This window comes from Panulirus ornatus, chromosome 18 (genome assembly GCF_036320965.1).
Source record: "Panulirus ornatus isolate Po-2019 chromosome 18, ASM3632096v1, whole genome shotgun sequence".
NCBI classification, from domain to species: domain Eukaryota; kingdom Metazoa; phylum Arthropoda; class Malacostraca; order Decapoda; family Palinuridae; genus Panulirus; species Panulirus ornatus.
In genome coordinates, this window is record NC_092241.1 from 29,715,802 (window position 1) to 29,740,808 (window position 25,007).

At 40.9% G+C, this 25,007-nt stretch overlaps 1 protein-coding gene across 5 annotated transcripts in view; it reads right to left on the bottom strand.

Moving 5' to 3' along the window:
• LOC139755019 (uncharacterized) overlaps positions 1 to 24,436 on the bottom strand; it is a 127,831-nt gene extending 103,395 nt beyond the window's left edge. For 2 of the 5 annotated variants that reach the window (XM_071672941.1, XM_071672945.1), the window contains exon 1: positions 23,310 to 24,428. The gene's annotated coding sequence lies outside the window, so the exon portion shown is untranslated. Of the gene's footprint in view, positions 1 to 23,309 lie in introns of all 5 variants that reach the window. The other 3 variants (XM_071672940.1, XM_071672944.1, XM_071672942.1) reach the window with 3 other exon arrangements.
• Positions 24,437 to 25,007: the final 571 nt, after the last annotated feature.

The following is a 25,007-nucleotide window of genomic DNA, read 5'->3' on the forward strand; positions in this document are numbered from 1 at the left end:
TTCAAGAGACAAGGTACTTCGTAAGAGTACAAAATGGTGAGTCATAATGTGATTAACCTGCTGGGGGGACAGTGTGTCTATACTATGAAGAACAGCGACATCAGAAGGATGTCTACGCCACAGCGACACCCTAACCGGTGCATACGACTCCTTGTACGGTAATATTATACTTTAATCCCTTTTCCCGTAAATGCTCAGTAGGATGCTAGCAATGCTCTTCCATCAACTCATCGGCCTTTCGACATCGAGAGAAAGATCACATGTGAAAAAAGGCTGATTCCATTACACTTCCGTGAGATTAGTATGTTGTCATTCTCAGTTTGTTCCGCTGTTCTTCTTGCTGCTCCTCCTCCTCCTGCACACGTATTCAATGTTCCCCGCAGGTGAGCATCGTCGGACACTCCCCAGAGCACCGAGCTCACCCCACTGTGCCAGTACTGCAACCACACCCTCTCCCACAGGACAGCACATCCCTTACACTCTCCCGAGTAGGACCATCCTTATATTTATCTACGATGATATCCTATCCCTCCTCCACACTCCCTCAGGACAAAATTCTCCCAGTGCTTCCTCAAAAGAATGACCATCCCACACTCCCCCAGAACAACATTCACTCATCTCTCTCGACTAAAGAATTATATTACAATTTCTAAAGGTTCCAGTAGTGTTAGAGTGTGTTTCTTCGAACTGCAGAGAAATGTAGACTCCCTTTGAGCGCTAGATTCTTCGACGGGTTTGTACTTTTGTTGATACGGCCTTGCCAAAGGTGACTTTTCACACGCGGCGTAACCTCAAGTAGGCAATGTTGGCAATAACTAAAATAATCACACACACACATACACACACACACACACGCACATACACAAACACACACGCACATACACAAACACACACACACACACACACACATATATATATATATATATATATATATATATATATATATATATATATATATATGTGTGTGTGTGTGTGTGTGTGTGTGTGTGTGTGTGTGTGTGTGTGTGTGTGTTTGTGTGTGTGTGTGTATTTTATGATACTGGAAGATATCAGCAACTCACAGATTAGTGTGGTAGAATAAGAAGGTGTACAGGTAACTCAAAGAAAATAACCTGCAGACTGTCAGTGTGACTAAGGGAGCGCAAATAACATAAGTCGCACACCTGAAGCAAAATACTCATCTAGTCTATTCTTAAACGTATCTACACCAGTGCTTGCAATCACTCTAATTGGCGAATCATTCCAAGTGTTAACAATCCTGTTAAAGAAAAAATACTTTGCCTTATTCGAGACAAAAAACTTTTGCTCACAAGTTCGTATCCACTACAATGAGTGAAATCAGACAAATCAAGTCTTAAAGTAGCTTGTTAAATCAAGATCAACAAAGACTTTGATAATTCTGAATACTTGTATTATATCGCCTCTTAACCTTCTCTTATCCAAGATTCAAGTTGTTTGGTCGAATCTCACAGGATTCGCTTCTCAGCCCGAGAATCATTATGGTAGCTGGACGCTGCGTTCTCTACATTCTTTTTCTATGTCTTTTGTTTCAAGTAGTAAGGACCATATCTGAGGCCAAGCCAGATAGCAGTATATATATATATATATATATATATATATATATATATATATATATATATATATATAGAAAGCACCCACAGTACAACAGCTTCTTAAGCGGATGCAATGCCCAATCAACGAACGATCTTGGGCTAATTGAACTTGTGTCAGAACATTGATCAAATCTTTGTCTACACGGTGCAGGCGTGTTTGTCAAGTCGATAGCTAAAGGGCAGTGTGGTGGCGGCAGGATATAATAATAACGATAATAAAGATAGTGTCTTATTGGCTATCAAGTCAATATACAGAAAATAATGTGGATACACGATTGTAGTGCAACGACCTGACCCTTTGAGTCACTGGACTCCTTTGAGAAACTTCAGATATATATATATATATATATATATATATATATATATATATATATATATATATATATATATATATATATATATATATATATATATATATATATTCCTATGAGTCCACGGGGAAAATGAAACACGAAAATTTCCCAAGTGCTTTTTCGTGTAATAATCACATTATCAGGGAAGACACAAGAGAGAAATATAACAGTCAGTTGATATACATCGAAGAGACGAAGCTAGGACGCCATTTGGTAAACATGTTTATATATATATATATATATATATATATATATATATATATATATATATATATATATATATATATATATATATATAGTTAGATAGATAGATACATAGATAGATAGATAGATAGATAGATAGAGAGAGAGAGAGAGAGAGAGAGAGAGAGAGAGAGAGAGAGAGAGAGAGAGAGAGAGAGAGAGAGAGAGAGAGAGAGAGAGAGAGAGGATAAGATTGAAACACTCAGAAATAGAAAGCGAGACAGACAGATACATTACTGAATGTACTTCAGACAGCAGTCTGAAAATGCCACGTCAAATCAACCAAAGGCTCTTGGCAGACAGAAACGCACACACTCACGCAAACACACACACACACACACACACACACACACACACACACACACACATAAATAGACAAAAATTAAAGTGATGATACAAGCGGCACTCCAACCACCCAGCAACAGTGGCATGAGAGAGCAAGGAACGAGTAAAGCAGGATAAGAAAGGAGGAACACAGCCACTTTGAAAAGAATATTGTGGACAAGGCAATAGAAAATCCAGAACTTTACCACTAACTCAAGAGTAAATTGTTGCTTAAAAAGTAGCTTGTCAGGGTAAGGGCTTCAGAAGGAAGAGTTATAAAGGATTTTGTAAGAATTTATGAGAAACAGTAGAGACACAAAGCCCAAACACTAAAGTAATGGAATGGGAAGGAAGTCTTAGAAAGCACTGAGATTTTTAGAAAATGCTTTGATGAAATACAAGAAAGCTCTATTTGTACAACGATTATTCTTCTGATAAAATCTCACTATGTTTGCTTAAGATGTATGCAAATACGCTTAACACAAGTTCTGAAATACTATTCAGGATGTTGCTGGAAAAACGCATAATGTCAAAGGAGTGGAAAAGGGCAAACCTCATAACTTTCCATGAGGAAGAAGACTGAGAAAACGGGTTGAAATGTAGACTGGGCTCCTTGACGATTTCTACAAAGGAGAAATTACCTTAGAGACAACACGGTTTCAGGGAAAGAGGAATCATTTGCAACAACCTCTTAGATTTCTACGAGAGAGTGAGCTCTGCTTTAAAAAAAGTGAAGGCTGGGCAGATTGTTTGCATACAGACTACAAGAAAGCATTTGCCATTGTGTCACATGGGAAACCGATTGCAGAATTGAATCACCGGGCATGAATAACGGGGAGACTCTTTTGATTGGCCGAAGGTCAGTTTAGTGAAAGGAACACAGGATGCATGTCGGAGGATCCAATTTGAAACTGGTTGAGGTCACCAGTGGGTTTCCGCAGGATCGTTTTCTGGGACAAATATTATTTTTTCATCTATGAGATGACTAGTCAGAAGGTATGGACTCCTACCTGAATGTCTATAGATGTTGATAGGGTTATTAGGGAAGTAAACAGCGAGGTAGATTGCAACAACGTACCCAGACAGACTCCGAAGTTGGTCTGGTACATGACTGATGATGCTAATCCTGAGAAAATGTAAAATCGTGAGGATGGATCACAACTAGAGAAGGCCTCGAGATATGAAGATTATCTAGCGGGATATAAGCTGCAGAAATGACGGTGTGAGTGGGACATGGGAGTTAACTTCGTCTCTAGCCTGTCCTCAGATTACTACCTTAAGAAAATAGAAAAGGTGACCAACTGTCTGCCAATACATATTAGAAGAACATTCAAGTTCGTTGGTATGAAAGTAGTCAGCAAGCTCTTCATATCCTACGTAAAGCCAAAACTAAACTATGCTTCTCAAGTTTGGTCAACACAACTGAAATACAAAAAAGAGCTGATAAAGAAAGTCCAGAGGAGTGCAAAAAAAAGGTGATGGCAGAATTAAAATACCTGAATTACAGGGAGAGGCTAGAGACCTTACATTTGTTCAACATGGACCAGAAAAGCAAGAGAAGATCTGATAACAACTATTTACAATTAGACAGGATTGATGACGTAGAACAACTCGGGGACATAACATAGAATTACGCAAGATAAAAGTATAGAATATGCACAGAAGTATTCTTAGTTATTAGAGTGGTGAATGGTTGGAATAAGTGAAAGAGGATATAGTAAAAGCGAAGAGCATGCAGAAGTTTAAAGAATTGCATGATGGCAGAGACCTTTCAACGGATGGGACTACACGAGTGTAAAATGCCCATTCCGTACTGGTAGAATTGGTAATTACAAGTAGGTAATTACAGACAGACAGACAGACAGACAGACAGACACATACATACCGTCTTAGGAAGGTGTGTGTGCGTGTGTGTGTGTGTGTGTGTGTGTGTGTGTGTGTGTGTGTGTGCATACATACATAGGAGTGAAGACAAGATACATACATAAAAGTTTAAGAGACAGGGCAGCACGAGTGAAAAAAATCTCTCCCCGAAATACACACACACACACACACACACACACACACACAAGCACACACACACACACACACACACACACACACACACACACACACACACACACAAACATCCATTCACACTTCCTTCCACAAACATCATCGTATACACCATGACTCAGGGCTGTGATCATGTCCAGCTACCAAACATATTTGTGGTCGCGAAAATTAGGGAGCGCCGCTTTTCCCTTTCTCCCGGCGTCTCATTTCTATCCACGGGGTATCATGGTCGCCCCTGGCGTAACGCTGATGGTGGGTTATGACCTGACAGTAATGGCCCACCATTACGCCCCGACGGCACCGTTAGCTGCGTCTGGGACAAGAGGCGAGGGATGCTGGACAAACTTCACTGGTCGGACGGAGAGAAGGTACTCCTTCCTTACGATTCGTAGATTGTAACACAAATACGAGATAGACAGATAGAGGTAGATATAGAGATGGATAGGGATCTATAGCCAGAGAGATGGATACATCAGTGAGTATGTGAATGAATATATTAGCCGATTGGCAAAGAGACTAATGGATAAGTGAAGGAAAATGTATGAAGGGATGAGAGAGAGAGAGAGAGAGAGAGAGAGAGAGAGAGAGAGAGAGAGAGAGAGAGAGAGAGAGAGAGAGAGAGAGAGAGAGAGAGAGAGAGAGCAGTGCCAACAACCTTCAGTTTAACAGTTAAACTCTCCTTCTTCTCAATACCTTTAATACCTCTTTTGGGAGAATGACTTGCGTTCAGTAGAGTGACTTGTGAGTTTTTTTTTAAATCAGTTTACATGACTGACATGTTAATAATCTTAGTCCCCTCACTTCATCATGCGACCCTATGTTCTCTGACTCTGAATTCTTAGTTAAGTTGTGCAAACTGAACACGAGGAAATTTAATACTTGTCCTATGAACGGATCGGTGTTTGAAGATCAAGATTTTATTACTTGAGTCCCGCGTTCTGGAGGTTCTAGAGATTCACTCAGATTCATTGCCTGAAATGGGAGATGGAGACCTAAGGAGGCTAGGCAGTAACGCTAGCTGCCTCCAAAATGCGAGCGGAATGTGTTCGTTCAGATGGAGTGTAAAACTGTCGATATTAGTTATAGACTCGATCGCGCTGCTTTGTATCGTCGGTTTAAAAGAAAACGGTGAGATATCGAGACCCTGTATGGCTCTACGATCGACATTTGTAGCATACATGTGTTGCAAGTGTTAAAGAAAAAAGAGTTAGAAACATTCAAGCAAGCCACAGGATAGAGAGGGGTTAGGACGACCAAAGGGTGACGGTCATTAGAAAGACAGTTATTCCATGCCGTTTGAAGGAAGGAGTAAGGGAGATGGGTAAGTGTTAAGTGTTGAGTGAAGGGAGGAGAGACATAAGAGCTGATCAGTGAGGAGCACATGAGGTGAGGAGGCGTTAGAAATGTGCGCAACTGTAAGTGATGAGTGAGGCTATTGCCGTAAGACCTTGAATATCGAGTAGCACTCTGTTTTTCCAGGACGTAAGGAGTTGTACATGACCATGTCATCCGTGGCGGAGTGAATTCAGGTCCCTAATGGACGGGGTTCAGGCTCTCGTATGGCAAACTTTTTAAAACCAGAAGTGATACAAGACAAATTTCAATTGATTATATGCTTATTACCCCATCAGGAACACAGTGCCATTACGATCTTTGTAATGAAAATTGAATGCAAATTCTTGAGCTAGATAAAAAGAAAATGAAGCCGTCGAAATATATGCAAACTTTGTGTTGTGAATTAAGTCTACGGTGACGGTTGCCAACCACCATTGATGTTTCCGTGGTCTCACCGACATCCGTGACGGTCATGTGATGACATTAGTCAAGCAGGGCAGCTGTCATGTATTACAGACGGAGAGAGGGAGAAAAAAGAATGAAAGTGAAAAGAAAATATTTCTACACTGCACAGTCTCGAACTGTTCCCTGCCTCTGTCCTGGGCTACGGCTAGAACCCAAACATCTAATGCAACAATGTCAATTTTTTTTTCACTGCTGGTGGGATGACAACTCAGTGATCATCTCCAACCCATAATACAAGCCGATAGTACCATAGACACCTTTCAGAAAAGACTTGATAAATATTGCACTAAGTCCACAACTTACATTATGTTTGTAGGTTTCCTCTTTGACGTATCTGTATGCCTTCCCACTTGCACTACCCTAATCTGTAAATTCCTGATGTCTTCCACAATCACAAATAGCCTCAAAGAGACCATGTAGTTTGTTGCTATTTGAATTCCTTTGTATTCATTGATATTTTTTGTATAACTCTAGACCACCTCAGCGCTTCTCAATTCCAGTGCCAGACCTTCTTACGAGATAATATTATTCACTCAGATATACAGTAGCAACTGCCTTCAACAGCTTCACCTCTATTAACGGTCGGTTGGACGCCATCATTCGGTAAACTCATCCAAATCCCCAAACTCTTTCGCAAAAGTGCTCGCGTAAAACACCACAAAATCTACTGTCCCAGCCTACGAAAACTGACTCTGATACTCCACACAATCCCCACTCACACATTAAACACTATCCAGCATAATACTAAAGACGTTAAAAACAAATGCGCTAAGGTACTGCACTTACTTTAAGGACTTTTGAGAAACTAGACTCACTCTACATTCATCCTGCGTCCCTTTTATAACTATATACAGCGGTAAGACAAGACAGACAACAACGACATATAATTCTATTCACCGACCCCACTTAGCATATACATACAGATGAATATACCACACATGTTCCAGATCTTTGAGATTCTTATAATAACTAAAATACAAAACATGTATCGCAACATAATCAACACCTACACACCCTCCTCTCCATCACTACCTGGCCTACCACCCATGGACCCTGACTACCACACACCCATATACCTATGAGGAAAGGTTAGTGTCTACATCTTTGCTTGGTTCAACGCCCACATCTAAGATCCCCGAGGTGAACTACTCATAAACCAATTGAATCCTTCCATCCTCAAACTACGTAACCAACCAATTAGCCAACTAGACTCCAAATTCAACACCTTCAGATATTATTTTTTTGCACACTGACACTACATTACTGAACCACTTTCTTATAGGTTACCTGAGACGGCATGGACAAAAGAAGCCCTAATCGAGGCCATCTTATTCATGATATATATATATATATATATATATATATATATATATATATATATATATATATATATATATATATATATATCTATATATATATTTATATGCACACACATCACCAGCCTCTTCATCTAACGTTCCAAAAGCAATAAAAATCCATCCTTCCTAAAGCAATCAAAGCAAAGCAACAAACCACACAAAACAGAACACTCAGAACAATCATAGGTTACTTACCGAGCGCAAATATTCAAGACGAAACCAAATCCTGTCCTTTTCAATCTTCCATGTAATACTCAGCAACCTTTTTTTTTTTCCTTCTTTTGCAGCAACACTACTCCCCTCCAACCCAAACTCTCTCATACCCAGTCCCTAACTCCCAAGCAGAAATAGAATGCTCACCCGTTCCTCACACTTTACCAACCTTTATTCGCAGATTCCCCAATTTCCTTAATATAATACAAAATCCAGAAAGTATATTTTCACTTTGATGACTCGAAAAGCAGTGAATGATCGCTATACCGCAAACCCAGTCTTGGACTCAGTTGCGTCAGACTTGCACACAACTGAAACTACCCTCCCTTAACATGCATGAGCTATTCTTTCACCTGTGTGGTGTGGACAACACCCATCTCTCCAACAACGTAGACATGGATTCACCATATCACAGGACCCCCCTCATACCAAGATGCAGCTGCAACACATAAGACGCTGATCACACCAAATCCTCAGATTTCAAGCACTTACCCCCAGAACTTATCTCAACATCCCCCTCACTGTTTCATATATATATATATATATATATATATATATATATATATATATATATATATATATATCTTTTTTTCTTTTAAACTATTCGCCATTTCCCGCGTTAGCGAGGTAGCGTTAAGAACAGAGGACTGTGCCTTTTTTGGAATATCCTCACCTGGCCCCACTCTGTTCCTTCTTTTGGAAAATTAAAAAAAAAAAAAAACGAGAGGGGAGGATTTCCAGCCCCCCCGCTCCCTCACCTTTTAGTCGCCTTCTACGACACGCAGGGAAAACGTGGGAAGTATTCTTAATCCCCTATCCCCAGGGATATATATATATATATATATATATATATATATATATATATATATATATATATATATATATATATATATATATATATATATAGAGAGAGAGAGAGAGAGAGAGAGAGAGAGAGAATGAGTGCATCAGTTTCTCTTTTTACGCTTATTCTTATTAGGAAAATTACATTAGAGCAGAATTAAACCGGCGGAGATTATATATATATATATATATATATATATATATATATATATATATATATATATATATATATATATATATAACAAATATGATAAAACAATAATAAAAGGAGACGAGAGAAAAAAAGATACAAAAAAATGGAGGTTTTTAAAAGATTAACAGCGAAGTCTTATACAATAAAATGATCTTATCCACTTGTGCTTCTAATGATTGATCTTGACGTTATCTAAAGTGTCTTTATTGCATGAGGCGTGAAACATTAGGGAAGATGATCTCAAAGAAAACGGCGTACATCAGGTACTCATGTTTCTCGTTTTCTATAAGCTCGCCTATCTCTTTTTTTTTTTTTCGTATGATAAACCCTGTCAGCGGGAGATCTCGAGGGCCAGCCAGGAGATCTACACCTGGACTCGTTGTCATGTATCCCCTGCAGCATCCACGCCCAGTGTGCTGGGGGCCAACCCTCACTTCCTGATCATCGCTATCTAATCAGCGGTTATGAAGGGCAGGAACGTGATAAAAGTTAGGTGTCATTATCTCGTGTCCCTCCTCCATGTTGAGCCAAGGGGTTAGAATGAATGATAATGGAGATGGAGATGATAGCGAGTAAAGAAATGATGAAGAAGTAGAGGGGAGGAGAAAGAGCTGGGTGAGTGAGGGTAGGGCTAGGTAGATGGCTGCGTTTAGTCACTTATGTAGACGTACTCATTATACATTCTCTCTGTTTACCATTAAAGATCCTAAGGCACGAACTAATTTTCAGCAACACTGTTTTGCACGCCTGTGCTTGTGTTTCTTCACCCGTTTGGATCACTAAGAAGTTCTACATTTTTATGGTTTGCTCGTTAGGAACTCTCACACGGTATGCTATGTAGTGCAGTTAGTTATTCGATATCCTTGCATGTTAGATTCTTCATACGTCATACATTTGGTGCCTGCGATTTTCCAAGTAATGATTCGTTTTGTAACACGAGAATACGTTTAATTACCTGATCTTGCACTTTTCTAGCTAATGATTCGTTTTCTTTGCATGAAAATAGGTTTTAATATCATGATCTTGCATTTTTCTAAGTTATGATTAGTTTTGTTACTTGAGAATAGTTTTAGATTACCTGACCTGGACAGTGTTAATTGTAAGTAAATTTTTTTCACAATGCTACCGTTGTAAACTCAGAATGCTATACACAGTTCGTATATTCAGATGTTGCACTTGCGAGGATGTCAACATTTGCATGTTTACATTTAAAAATGGTACAGCTAAATGGATTAGTTTATATAAATGTTTTGCGAGAGAATCGTGCAAACTTGTCCCAAAGCAACGTGCCACAGGTGAATATTCCCAGCTGTGTTTTCTGAACCTGTGACGTAGCGCGCCAGCGGCACTGGTGACTGATACACATCAACGATAAAGATGAATCGCTTAGCAATTGATCTCCCTCGGGAATCAGAGTTCTTCCTTACAAACGACTAACTCAACTTGGGTCACGCTAATGGCCCCATTGCAGTACTTTGATGTCATGTAGATTTCTACTAGTGATAAACGTAGTCGTGCCAATTAGTTACGCCAATGGTTTAATTAGCGCGATAATTAGCCGCATGTTAATTGTATGTTTAGTGAAAACTGTTCAGCCAAGGTCGTTGAGAGAAATGTGCCACAGTAAACACCGTTCAAGATAAGGTCACAGTGAACTGAATTGGTACTTAATGAGTGAGACTAATATTACTTTCTCTCTCTCTCTCTTTCTTTTCTGTATTCAGCATATCAGACCAGCAAAGGCGACCCCCTGGCGAGCTCAACACAATGACATTCATTGAATCTCACCCTCCACCCCATAGACGGAACTATTATCTCCTAAGCGGAGCTGATCAACATTTGAAAGTGACACTTCATTAGCATCAGCACCACAGGTGATGTACATCTGACACTGAGGGAGCAGATGATACATCTCTACGCTTCACTGCTTCAAGCTAAACCTCCAGTGTCGTAACATACGGTGATTATGTGCACAACAAGTGTACGTCCGTTTCTCCTGTCGTGAGTCACCATCCCATCGTGAGTCATCATTATGGTCACCATTAGTCATCAGATAGAGAGGTGATCATACGGCCTCTTGGGGTGGCCAGGTCCAGACGTGTTCAGTGAAAGGGGTTCACACACTGAAATTACAGTATTCTGTACTTTTTTTCATACTTCACCGTATCCTTCCTCAGGATGATAGAGTCAGGAACGGATTGACGACCTCAATTTCTCGTAGTCATCCTGTCAATGACACCAGAGCCGACATCCATTGCCAAGCCCCGCAAACCGTTCATTGGTTGTCCTGGCAAATCTATATACCCTGGTTCAGCCTACTGTCAGCACGTCACCTCTTGAATACCAGATTTCATCATCAGTTCATTTTTCATCCCATGCGCGACTTTCACCCTCCTCAGCGTTCAGGTCCTGGCATCTAAAAGTCTCCTTCACTCCACCTTCCCTTCTCCCTCTTAGTCTTCCCTTTCCCTTTTTTACGCTTTGATTCTAACAAGTACATCCTTTTAGTGAATTAAGTCAATCTCTCTTAGCTTATCCTCTCCATGTGAAAAAGCCATTTCATCACACACATACTCCACTTTTATCAAACTTCTCTCTAACTCAGTCAGTCCTTACAAAATGAACACACTTCACATATTTCTGTCAAGCGTTTTTTTTTTTTTTCTTTTTCACATATCCACTCTTCCTTTCTCTTTCAGGGCCAAAGGCCCATAAAACACCATCAGGACTTCTATACGTTCAAACATACCAATCTCTGCTCTCACATAATGGTAGGGATCTTTCAGTTAGACTTAAGCAACATAGATATAGTGCAAGAACAGGACAATAATCAAATGCCTTGTTTCATTTTAAAAATGATGATCATTGTAATGAGGGGAGTAATGCCATCTCAGTTATTAACTCTAATTACAGTGCCACGAGTAATATAATTGAATCTTCTATTATTCAACACACAAAGAATTGTAACATTAATATTAGTGAAGGTCTATGCAAACTGGATAGCTCTAATGCTGAGAGACTTTGCAAACAGTTCTCCTTCTAGTCCACAGAATAAGTTTGTGATATGCTTGTTGCAGACTCGAACGCATCCGACCCACATCCTCACTTGCTCACCAAATGGCGTCCTAGCTACGTCTCTTCGTTGTATATCAACTGACTGTTATGTTTCTTTCTTGTATCTCCTCTGATGATGTGATTATTACACGAAAGTGCACTTGGGAACTTATCATGTTTCATTTCCCCGTGGACTCACAGGAATGTACTTGATAAAGCGCTCAATTGTGATCCTTTCCGATTTCATACATATTTGTATAAACTGTGAGCAGGTTTTCTTTAACGCATATAGAATTGAATGCGAAAGCGAAGTTATATTTATCAGTCTTGTTTCTTATTGATTATTTTATATTCTATTTTGCTTTGTCGTTGTCTCCCGCGTTAGCGAGGTAGCGCAAGGAAACAGACGAAAGAATGGCCCAACCCACCCACATACACATGTATTATTCTACCATTAGATGGGTGCTCAAACACCACTTGCTCTCAGTTATCCATTCTATTGCAATCAATTTTTCGCCTTAACAGAGGCATCATCAGGAATCTACAGAAAAGAGAAAAAAACTGCGTCACAAAACTTTGATATCATATGTAAAACTCAAACACGTTTTACAATACCAATACGAAACGTCTATGAAACAATGATTGGACGCTGTTTTACACACGTATATTTGGTGATGTGTCTAAACATACCTGACAGGATGGGCTTGATGCTTGATTTCATGAAGTAGTTCGCTAAAAGATCCATCATGGAACAATGGTGGAAACATTTCTGTGCCATCAAGCTATCATTTTCAGCATAATTATCTCTGTTGTGCCATTTGATTATGTGGAATTTACTGATAATCTGGGAAAATAACGAAACGAATATGATTGCTAAAAGGCCTACGAAAGTTATTCTTGGATATGCTCGGATTATCATATGCAACCTTCTCTTTCGTCTATCTTTATTCCCATTTATTTCTCAACCAATTTCACCGCTACCCTCCTCATCTTGCTCAGATATGGTCCTCTTCCTCCTCCCTAACCTCTTCCTACCCTTTTCCTATCACCCGTTCCAAATCCCTCTCCATTGTGCCCTCTTTTTCTCTCAGCCTTTCGTCTGCCCCTTCCTCTCTCCACTCATATATGAACCTCATGAGGAATTTCTCCATAAAACTGCTGGTTCTACGATCGATCAAAACTTTTGAAAGTACTTAAGAGTTTCATTATTATAAGTCAGGTCAGTTTCTTCGAGTAGGAGAGAGGTACAATGACTGAAAATGAAATTTTGAAGGCAAATGATTATTTGATATTTAAAGAAAACAAAAATTTTTTTTCAACAGATGTATAGAAAATTGGAATAACATGCAAGAACTTTTTAAATCAAAGATGGTTATTACATTTAGATCACGGTTAGAAGATATACTTTCATGTTATTGATGATCAGTGAACCAGCGGGTTCAAAAACGTCAACATAATATGACAAAATTAGAATACGTTTACCCCTAAGTATCCGGGAACCGAAATGAGACGAGAGACTTAAATTCATTCTTTCCAATCAACTTACCGTATCAGTAAGCTCTATCCTACACGGAGTTCCCTCACAGCATTTCTTTATTTCCATCTGATATGCCGAAGGAACTGGTGGGGAGGAGCCACTTTGCTCTACTCCCTTATCTCCATCCATACACAGTCGGAATATACGACCCTGTTATTGCTGGAGTAAACAATATCATCATATATCACCAGGTGTTCTGCGGTATGTCTTTCTCATGTTCTCCTATAATATATGCTCTTCTCCATTCTCATTTCCCAACGACCCCTCTCTCTGTCATTCCCAAATCCACCCAGCTCCCTCCCCATCCTCTCTCTTAATCATCTGTTTCCTTTTCATGACCATTCTCCTTCTTGGTTCCCTTTACTCCCCTCCTCGCACCATTTTCCCTGACGTCATTCCTTGCTGTGCCTCCTTCTTCTCTCTCATTACATCTTCCTCGCCTCCTGCTCCGACCGCACGGGGGCGGTGGGTGGGTGAGTGGCAGTGGCTGCACCGCATGAATGGTGGGGCCGGATCATACTTCCCCCATGAACTATCCTTCCGCTGTCCTCCCTGTGGTAGTCATGAGTTATGAACAAGAGTATAGTCAGCAGCCAGGGCGCCCACAAGGTCCGGCCAGCTGCTAGGGCAATTATCAGGTAATGTGTGTGTGTGTGTGTGTGTGTGTGTGTGTGTGTGTGTGTGTGTGTGTGTGTGTGTGTGTAGGATGCAAAATGTCTTCATCTGTGCGTTCCCAAATTCTTGTTCATGCTTTTCGTGGGCTGACAATTTATAGATATCTTTATAACATGGAAGAACATGATTTTAAGATTCCGGGGACAGTTATGATAGTTTGTTGATAATCATATAAGACCTTGCGTGGTCGTTCGTTCTGGTCCAATTATAGGTGCCCTTCGGTGAAAAATGGATCTAATCATTGTCCATATTTTACATAAGGATAATGCAATTTTAATTCCAAACAGGAGTTTAGTTAAAGTCTGCTATTAACCTTTCAAATATCGTCATGTGTGTAGACGCGGGGAGTCTTGGTATGTGAAAAATCTGAATACCTTATGAATACAAATTAACACTTGCTACTTTACCACTACCGTACGCACACACACACACACACACACACACACACACACACACACACACACACACACTCTCACACACACATACACACACACACACACACACACACACACACACACACACACACAGAGCAGACAGTAACGCAACACCCTGTTGGACCATCGTATCTCAGACAGTAATAAGCAATTGTGATAATAAAGTATACATGCATTTATAGCCCCCATTAAAACGTCAGAGCCAAACAACATCAACAGCGTGTAAAAAAAAAAAAAGGTAGGGACCACATAAGTTCATGATCAAACGCCCACCGCCTACAGAAGCGGCCTGAGAGCATTATCTCGTTGTCGCACTGTTAGCGTCGCCGCTTAACTCGCCCTCCTCTCCGGGATGAAGGGTGGGGCCCGGTAGTGTGGGCCGTTGTGGGTCAGGGTGGTACCAGATCCTCATTTAGTTTGGTAGCGGCTGCGGTGGAACGTGATGGGAGTGTTAGGGATAAGGGTTTGCCAAAGAGCTTTGGGCTACCGGGAGCACCAGTGTTGTGTGAGACGAGGGCAAAGGGAGACGCGATGAGTTGGTACATACTGGCAGTGGCTTCACTTTTGTGCTTATCATACTCCAGTGTTTGTGTACCAGGGAGAGCCTTTCGCATGTAGAGATGTGATTGATTACACAGCAGTCGTAGGACAACGAATGCATAATGAAGATAGGAAGAATAAATAAGATTTCGGGACGTGTAAATGTGTTGACGGTGAGAGAAATGCACCGAGTCATATGCTATAGGGACAAATGGGATTAGGTGTTGGAATGGAGGGTACATGAAGGAGGTTAGGTGGGATATAAGGGAAGTGAATCGATGATTCTATAAGGAGGGTGGGTGGATAGAATATGATAGCGGATGACGAAAGGTAAGCAATGTGTTGATAAGTGTATATACTCTGGGGATGCTGTGAGGATCAGATTAAGATAGGAATGTGCAGGATGTACAACAAAGCTATGGATAGGAAAGATATTCTTTAAGAACAGAGTAGGGGAGAGCAGATGCAGAGCATAGGATTCAGGAAGACAAGACAATGCCAAGGGTAATAGGACCTATTAATGCACAAACCACTTTGGGGGACAGGGGCTTGGCGAGGGGACAGGCTACAAAATTTGCGAAAACATGATATAGGTTAACATGAAATATGGGACCGGACATATTTGTCAGGATAAGATAAGGAATACTGTATTTCATATAGCAGAGGTAAAAACAGGATTTGCTGAGAAGGATTAAAGGAAGAGAAATCTGTAAAATTGGAGAACAGAAGTTGATACACAGAATTCAGTGCTTAGCAAAAAACGTATAGTTGTGAGAGATAGTTCAGGAGCAAAACGGGAGGGAGGTGAGGTGGATGCTGCTGCGTCCTAGGATAAGAGAAAGACAGAACATAAAGATACAGGACTGGTGGAGACAGGACCTGCAGGAATACACCAGGAAAGAACACCATTTTAGACAGTATGGAGTGTAGGGGGATGGAAGTTGTTGGAGAGGGGATGCATTAAATCGCAGGACAGGGAAGGGACAAAGGAGGCCAGGACCTGCTTGAACAGGACAGGGAAAGTACATAACTTGCTGTAGGGGATTTGGAAGGGTAAACGATAGTGCGTCAAGGAACATAAAAGACGACACTCTCGAAGAGCAGAGGGGACTGGAACAGAGAGCAACTTTATGCAAAGCAGGACCAACTTCTGCATTAGAAGCAGTAATGGGTCCCATCCGATTTCCCATCTACGGCGACCGCGCTATCTGGCCCTTGTCGCTCTCTCACTAAATTGAACACTAGATCGTGTACCTCTGGCCCCTTACCCATCTCACGCTCTTGTTATATCCTTGTTAGGCTTTTGTTTCCTCTTTTCCTCCGCCAGTTAGACATGATATGAGTCTACAACGTTTTCCCTGAAAACTTCACACCTTCCGACACCATGACAACTGAGACGAAAGAGATAATTTTGCACTTGAGATCTTTACTGCTAACTCCTTCCAGCACATCGAAGCCTAATATACAAATAGTTTAATGAGTAACGAATGAGTGATTCTATTCTTTGCATTACTACGAAAAGATATGCGACTAAAGTCATTTAGTCAGACTGTATTATACAAGAATTTAGGTGTCGTGAAACACAATCACTCAATTACTTTTAAGTAATCATGTACCAAAAAGACATGGAAAGACACGTACACATCTCCAGTAACCCGACCGTTACATGTCTGTATATCCAGCGTAGCGGAAGTGTCGCGGCGGAAGCAGCGAGGGGGAGAGTTTGATTAATCTTTGTCAGAATTTCAATGTTACAAAGTGCTCATTAGCGTTCACTTATCAAAACACTTAACGTAATGACCCAACAATATGTAGTGTATTAATCTTTCATTATTTCAGACCGTTATCTTATGGGTACTGCAAACTATTAAGCTCTACTTTATTTCCTGAAGCTATTAAGAATAATTATAAAGAATTATTCTTAAAGTCTTCTTGCTCAAAATGCGATCCTATTAGTATGGTACACTATGTAAAAACTGTAGTAATAACCATTAGAAAACACTTCCCACATGGTCATTAATATAGCAATAAGCGACTATCTGTCTAGAAGCTTTCCTCTTTGCTTCCACATGACACACAGGAAAAACAGAAAGCAAACGAATAACTCCATCAAGATGAACTTGAACCCTGTGTAGGCCTCTGTTCAATGTGGCTCCTCTATGACTCGGATGGACAGATCGGGCGCCGCGGTAAGTGATACAGATTCATAATTACCAAGTTCATGGTCGGCAGAGACTTGCTGAATCTTTCTCTCAATCTTGCTGTATTTCATCCTTCTACAGAGGTACAAAGAAGAGGGCGAATACCTCACTAAACAGCAGAAATGACCAGGACATGTAAGCAAATAGCAGATAGTAAGTTGGTACGAAAGTAAGTATAAAGATGATGTAAGGAACTAACACGCGGGTTATACGTTTTCCTTCCTGGGAGCGACAGATGTGCGACTTGAATCACAGCGCCAGCTGATCTAAGACCCTGGGCACACCCTTAGGTCCGGGCGGGGTGATCCTAACGTAATAGTTGTTGAGTTTATGTTGATGGGTCGCTAGGGGACATTGTGTATCAAGAACACCTTTCTAATGGCATGTTATTCAGGCTTTTCAGAAATGATTGTTGTTCCCCCAGGCTGGAAGTCAAAGAGATAGTCAACACTCTAATTTCAGGTGCTAATATTACTGACCATAAAGAGTCTATCAGTGGATCGGTGCGACTTTTATATCGAAGCGTAACAATGGGAATATCAGTCTGATCACATACCACAGCAATCCGAAAACATGTTCGCTCGTAATGAACAACGATATGGTAGGTCGCTCTGGAAGTTTGAATCGGACCGATGCAATATTGGGGACTGTCAGCCCCACCACATAAACTACATTGGACATATAATTTGCAACATGAGCCTCCGCCTCTCGCTCCATTTACAAGAAGGTGGAATCAAACAACATCATGAACTAAAGCATCAAACGAGACTAACGAGGGAGATCATAATGAACAACACCAAAATCATGACTAGTTGTAGTGATGAGAGGAGACTACATATATCAGAAGCCATTCACATCAGAGAGAAAGCACCTGTCATCAACATCCAGACAAACATGACCACCGCCATAGCTCGTTGATGGCCCGCCAATAGGACGTAGGCCTAATGCCGCTTTAGGACGAATGAGACACGTCATTGATCTGCCATAAGCTACCGAGTCCGCTATTTTCGGACGGCAGGAACGCAGTCCTTGGTTACGAAGGTTAGAGAGAATCAGACGAGCCCAACCTGACCTCAGCTCCACATTCGGACAATAATGATCTCTCTTGGCCCTACTTAGTGTATCTAGTGATGGAAGTTCAATATTCCTACCTCGTTTGATATTGTTCTGTGTCTTTCCTCAACTCTTAAGTTTTTCTGTATTTCTGTTTCCATATGTTGTGTTCAGATTGTAACTCATATTACTCTTCATGATATTGTTAATTTGTTTCGCTTTTAGTGTTTTCCCTTACTTTTGTGTGCTATGCACTGTGTTTTTTCTGAGTGTTTTATATATTTTGTTTGCGTTTGGCATCTCATATCCAAGTTTTGTGACGCAGTTTTTCTCTTTTTGTAGATTCTTGATGATGCCTCTGAGAAGACGACAACTTGATTGAAATATATCGAACCCGGGAACACAGCTTAATTACAACTGTTACTATTACTGACGATAAAGAGTCTATCAACAGAACGACAGAAATCTTATGTACAATGTGTAACACTGTAATATATATATATATATATATATATATATATATATATATATATATATATATATATATATACATATATATATATATATATACATATATATATATATATACATATATATATATATATATATATACATATATATATATATATATATATATATATATATATATATATATATATATATATATATATATATATCTTTTTCTTTCTTTCTTTCATACTATTCGCCATTTCCCGCGTTAGCGAGGTAGCGTTAAGAACAGAGGACTGGGCCTTTGAGGGAATATCCTCATCTGGCCCCCTTCTCTGTTCCTTTTTTGAGGAAAAAAAAAACAAAAAAAACAAAAAACAAGAGGGGAGGATTTCCAGCCCCCCGCTCCCTTCCCTTTTAGTCGCCTTCTACGACACGCAGGGAATACGTGGGAAGTATTCTTTCTCCCCTATCCCCAGGGATAATATATATATATATATATATATACATATATATATATATATATATATATATATATATATATATATATATATATATATATACATATATATATATATATATATATATATATATATATTACAGTGTTACACTTTGTACATAAGATTTCTGTCGTTCTGTTGATAGACTCTTTATCGTCAGTAATAGTAACAGTTGTAATTAAGCTGTGTTCCCGGGTTCGATAGTCGGGCGCGCAGTGTTGAAATTGATTAGAATGATTTACAAGTGAACGGTGCATCCTCTGATACATAAATATTACCGAGATGCCCACGAGTTGATTTACAGTGTCTTCGGGATTAGAGTGTGAACGGGTTGTCGCATCCTAATTGGCCCAGAGTGTGTGGGCGTAAAGATCTAGAGATATAGTACCAGCTTAGAAAGGAGGGGTAGTCCAGTGGTAGGCATGTCCACCCGCCGATTTCATTGATTCGGCTTTGATAATCAAGAATGCCACTCTCTCATCACAAACAAAAAGCTATTCCGTCAGATGCTCCAGTTGCATGTAGTGACAACATCTTAAGTGCACATCACTGCCAACCATGAAGGACTATTCAGAACTATGGACATGAAACAGCCACTTCTATACAATCATCCAATGCACCCATCCACCCACCTAAACTATCACTTTCCCATCTCCAAAAGCAAAAAAATACACAACCCCTTCCTTCATCAGCTAAACCCCTCTGTTTCACAGGACCCCATTCACATGCTAAACGTTATACAGTTCAACATCAATGACATCAGAAGCAAGCATACAGAAGTACTCAACCTTCTTTAGGACATAACATACACATAGCCTTCATCCAGGAAACCAAAACAACTTTTACCCAAATCCTTACTACTTCCTTTTCATAATGACACAACCTAACACAAGACAGACATAATGGATAAGAACGACTCCTGACATTGAGGTATCAAGACATCGCATTCCTCAAGCACAAGACAGATCTCAAACAGTGACTAAACACTTAAATAGAACAAATAGATAAATAGACCTGCACAACACTAACTGCAACTTACTCAATGCCTACATATACCTCCTCCTTCCACCTGCTCTCTCAGGTACTCTCTCGACGGAGAACATAACCAACATGCTCACCAATTACCTTTGTGGAGATTTCAATGCCCATCATCTTCCATGGTTCAGCACCCACACACAGGATCCCTGAGGTGAACTTATAAATCAACTGCGCCTTTCAACATCCTCAGCCTATACAACCTGCCATCCAGACTGCCAGTGTACCACCTTCTGCATCCATCCTCGCCAGACATTAGTTTTTGCACACCAGTATTACACATAAAGGTACGCTCTCCTCTGACCACATTTTGATTCTGGTAACTCTACGCCTAGACCATCCAACTCACAGACACCTATATCATGCCTTCTCGCGTTACATCAAAGATAACACTAAGCCAGCAAAGGTATACATCATAAGGACACACACACACATACAGAGAAAAAAAGGCCCAAACTTCTCTCAACAAGTTGTTGAACTTATAAAACAAAGGAACCAGATTAATCAAAACTACTCACCATCAACAGATATCACTGAACAAATCAAACCTCTGTGCAACACTTAATACTCTAAATCATCTTGGTTGATGAACTTTCTATGAACTAAAAATTTTGCTATATGACCTGACACATAAAGCATCCTTCTATGAAAGTGAAAGAAGAAAAGAAAGAATGCATTTTCTGGACACCATGATCTTGTGAACAGGTCAGAGTGTAAAATTTTCAGTTCATAGAAAGCCCGACAAAAAAAAAAAAATGAATCCATTATCTTTCTACATGGGAGAACCATGAGAGAACCAAGACTTTTGTGGTGATCGGATTATTTTTAATCATTCTGAGGATATGTAACGAGGAATTTCGGGGTGATTAGTTTAGATGAATTATAGGGGCCCTTAAAAAGCAAAGATATCACGAAGACTTAATAACCAACCTGAAGTCGAAAGCATCTGGAATATCAGGAAGATGAGGAGAGACATGGAATATACAACAGTTTCATATTCACGAGAAGTCCAGTATTGTGGATAATTTCTTGCAGAGAGCGGGGTTAGATATCGCTAACTCAGCTGGAATAACGATAGGCAACATAGTAAAGGCGAAGCAGACTTGGCATACTGTCAACAAAAGGAGTAGAGTATGTCAGAGTTCGAGTGGCAGATGCTCTGCCGTTTGCTATGGTGACTTGGGACGTGTCTTGCTGAGGAGACTGTATTACCATGAAGCGGATGCACGCTTGCATCAAACATCCAGCCCGCTTGTCCTACACGTATACGGGTTTGGTCACTTGCCGAAATGGTAAAAAGCCTTCATAATTCGTAAAGGTCTGAGTAACTGAATGAGGAGAGCAGTTTAGGATATATATATATATATATATATATATATATATATATATATATATATATATATATATATATATATATATATATATAACAACAACATATGCAATTGGGATGGATTTCTCTGCTCGTCAGAAGCGGCTGGATAACTAGCAGTGACGTCATCCAAGTAGGCGGAACCGGCGGTTGGAACCAGCCAATCCAGGAAGCGGGTGAGGGGGGAGGGATTGGTATGGTAGAAGTTTGACCTCCATTGAAACCATGTATTCCTGTCTTCTGTTGTTCGACTATGTGACAAAGACTTCACGCAGAAACGTACGAGAATACAACTTAAGCTCGTTCCTAGGCTTTTCTGCTGTTTTATACACACACACACACACACACACACACACACACACACACACACATACACACATACATACATACATATATATATATATATATATATATATATATATATATATATATATATATATATATATATATATATATATATATATATATATAGATAGATAGATAGATAGATAGATAGATAGATATATGATGATGAAGATATCAACATTAACATTATCAAGCAACATGGTACAGATCTGTAAAGGTGGAAGTAATATACTCTGCACAGTACATGGGATTTGATTTACTGAACCTTGAGTGGCAGAAATAGATAAGCAATAACCGTAGATTTTATTGGACTTATGACCTGTCCCTTATCCTTCAACTTCCCAACCCCCCTCCAGGGCGGGAGATGTCCAGTGGCAAGGTGCTGGGTCTCCCAGGGTCGGAGGTGACCAGTGCCCAGGTGCTGGTCCTCCAGGGTGGGAGGTGACCAGTGGACATGTGCTGGGTCCTCCAGGGCGGGAGGTGACCAGTGGGCAGGTGCTGGGTCCTCCAGGGCGGGAGGTGACCAGTGGGCAGGTGATGGGTACTCCAGGGCGGGAGGTGACCATTGGCCAGGTGCTGGGTCTTCCTGGGAGGGAGGTGACCAGTGGCCAGGGTGCTAGGTTCTCCAGGGCGGGACGTGACCACTGGCCAAGTGCTGGGTCCTCCAGGATGGGAGGTGACCAGTGGCCAGGCGCTGGGTCCTCCAAGGTGGGAGGTGACCAGTGGCCAGGTGCTGGGTCCTCCAGGGTGGGAGGTGAACAGCGCCTGGATGCAATTATCTATATCATGTAGCTGTATCTCTTCTTACCACTTAGATTTCTGGCATCTATATCCTTAGGTATCAAATCCTATATCATCTCCCTATCAAAGATGTTTCATTTCCGATTTTTTTTTTTTAGTTAAGTCTTAGGTAGGCCTACTTTGGAAACTGCAAATCAACTTGTACCTGAAAATTTATGAAGGCGTAGACATACAGCAGAGTGCACCAAATACTAACTAGACAAGTGAAAACTTATCGAAGATACTATCTTTTATAAACTGTCAAAAATATACAATAGGGAATTGTATTGGACTTAGTACTGTTTCGTGAGAGGTCAGTACTGGTTCGTGAGAGGTCTTACCTTATTGTGGCTGCTACTGAGAGACGAACGAAGTGGGCTGTTGGTGAAGTTCTGTAGTCTCTAATGATCTATACAGTGTTCAATAAAACGAAAAAGAGCAGAGCACATCTAAAGTTCGACTGAGGCTACTCCAGGCACAGTTAGTGGAGGCTTGCAATATTCTTTTTTTCTGAACGCAAACTTAACTGCTTCTACATGAAAGGTACACACACTAAGTTCTGTATGACAATGTCAGGGCAGATTAGAGTACTGTAAATCACTGAAAAGTTATTAAGTGTTTCTCCTGTGAAATCGTTTCTCGCATGACTTCACATAATTTCTTATTAATGTCTCTTGATTAAGACAATCAGCTTAGTTTTCTTTCTGGTTATACTTTCAGATCCCTGATTTTGATGTATCAGAAGAACATCTATAACTTATGGGTAAGAGACTCAAAATCTTCGCTGCATACTTCGGGATACTGTGAAGGAGAGTAAAATGAAGTCAGCAGTCGGAAATGTACGAGACATTTCGGTTATCAAGTAGAGTTTCTAGATATCTCCTAAGCCTCTTGATTTTGAAAGTTTACTGGTGTTTGATCCTTCTCGACGCCAGCAAGATCACAAAAGTGTAAGGCAATCGATCACTTGATGCTGCCGCGCTGCTGACTTGCTACTGAGTGCTACTCCTGAGCTCAATCATCTCTCGCTGACTTATCCTTCACTCACCCTGAATGTTCACACCTCAGAGAACCATAGGGTCAACATGCCAACTGATGCAATTTTCTTGATCAGAATCCTAGAGACTTCCTTTGAGAATGCTTGAGTCAGGCTATACCTACGTGGGTATCTTCCATTTCCATCCGAATGACAACTTTTTTCTCCCCCAGAGGTCGATTCTTACAAACAACTTATTCAACGAAAACTAAGGCAGTGGGACACGGACAGGCTCGGTCTGGTGGGGCTGCAAGAGCAACCGTAACGCGCGACTGGCCGAGCGAGCGGCTGCCACGCAACTGTGGGAAGAGAGAGAGAGAGGAGCCCCGACAGCCGTCCTGGAGTATGCTGCTCGGTCCGCCCACTTCACCTGGTCTACACCACCCCCGCCACCGTGGCCCGCCCAGGACTGCTCCTCCACGACACGCCCCGCTCTCCCGTCACGCTTGCCGGACACTCCACCAGGTGCCCACGTTGCTAAACTTCTGCAAGATACATTACATTCTGAACGTTGCAATTCGCCTCTTTCTGTTCTTCACGCGCTCCTCTTTGGGCTGTAATATATCTAGTTTCGCGGGTGACAAACAGGTCAGCAGATACTGGACCTTAGGAAACTAACGTTAAACAGATGGTTATACGACGCTGCAGTAATCGAAGGAGCGTCTGGGTGCTGACGTAATACCTTAATAGTTCTCTCCCTCAGTAGTCGACCCTCCCCCCCCCAACACACACACACACACACACACCTCCCATCTTCACCCCCGGGACTGATGGCGTGACGTCAGCACGACCCTCGTCCGGGCATCGCTGGAGCACACATTATCCCGTAACGTGGACCCAGCTTCTGACACGCCGCTACCGTCTTCTCTCCGTCAGCTACCAACGTCGCTGTCTAACGTATCGGATCTGTTCCTTAAAAATCAAACGACGGTATCGGCATTGAGCAGGATTATACGTTTAGATCTTGTACATAACTAAGATTTAACGTCAGTTTTATGGTGAT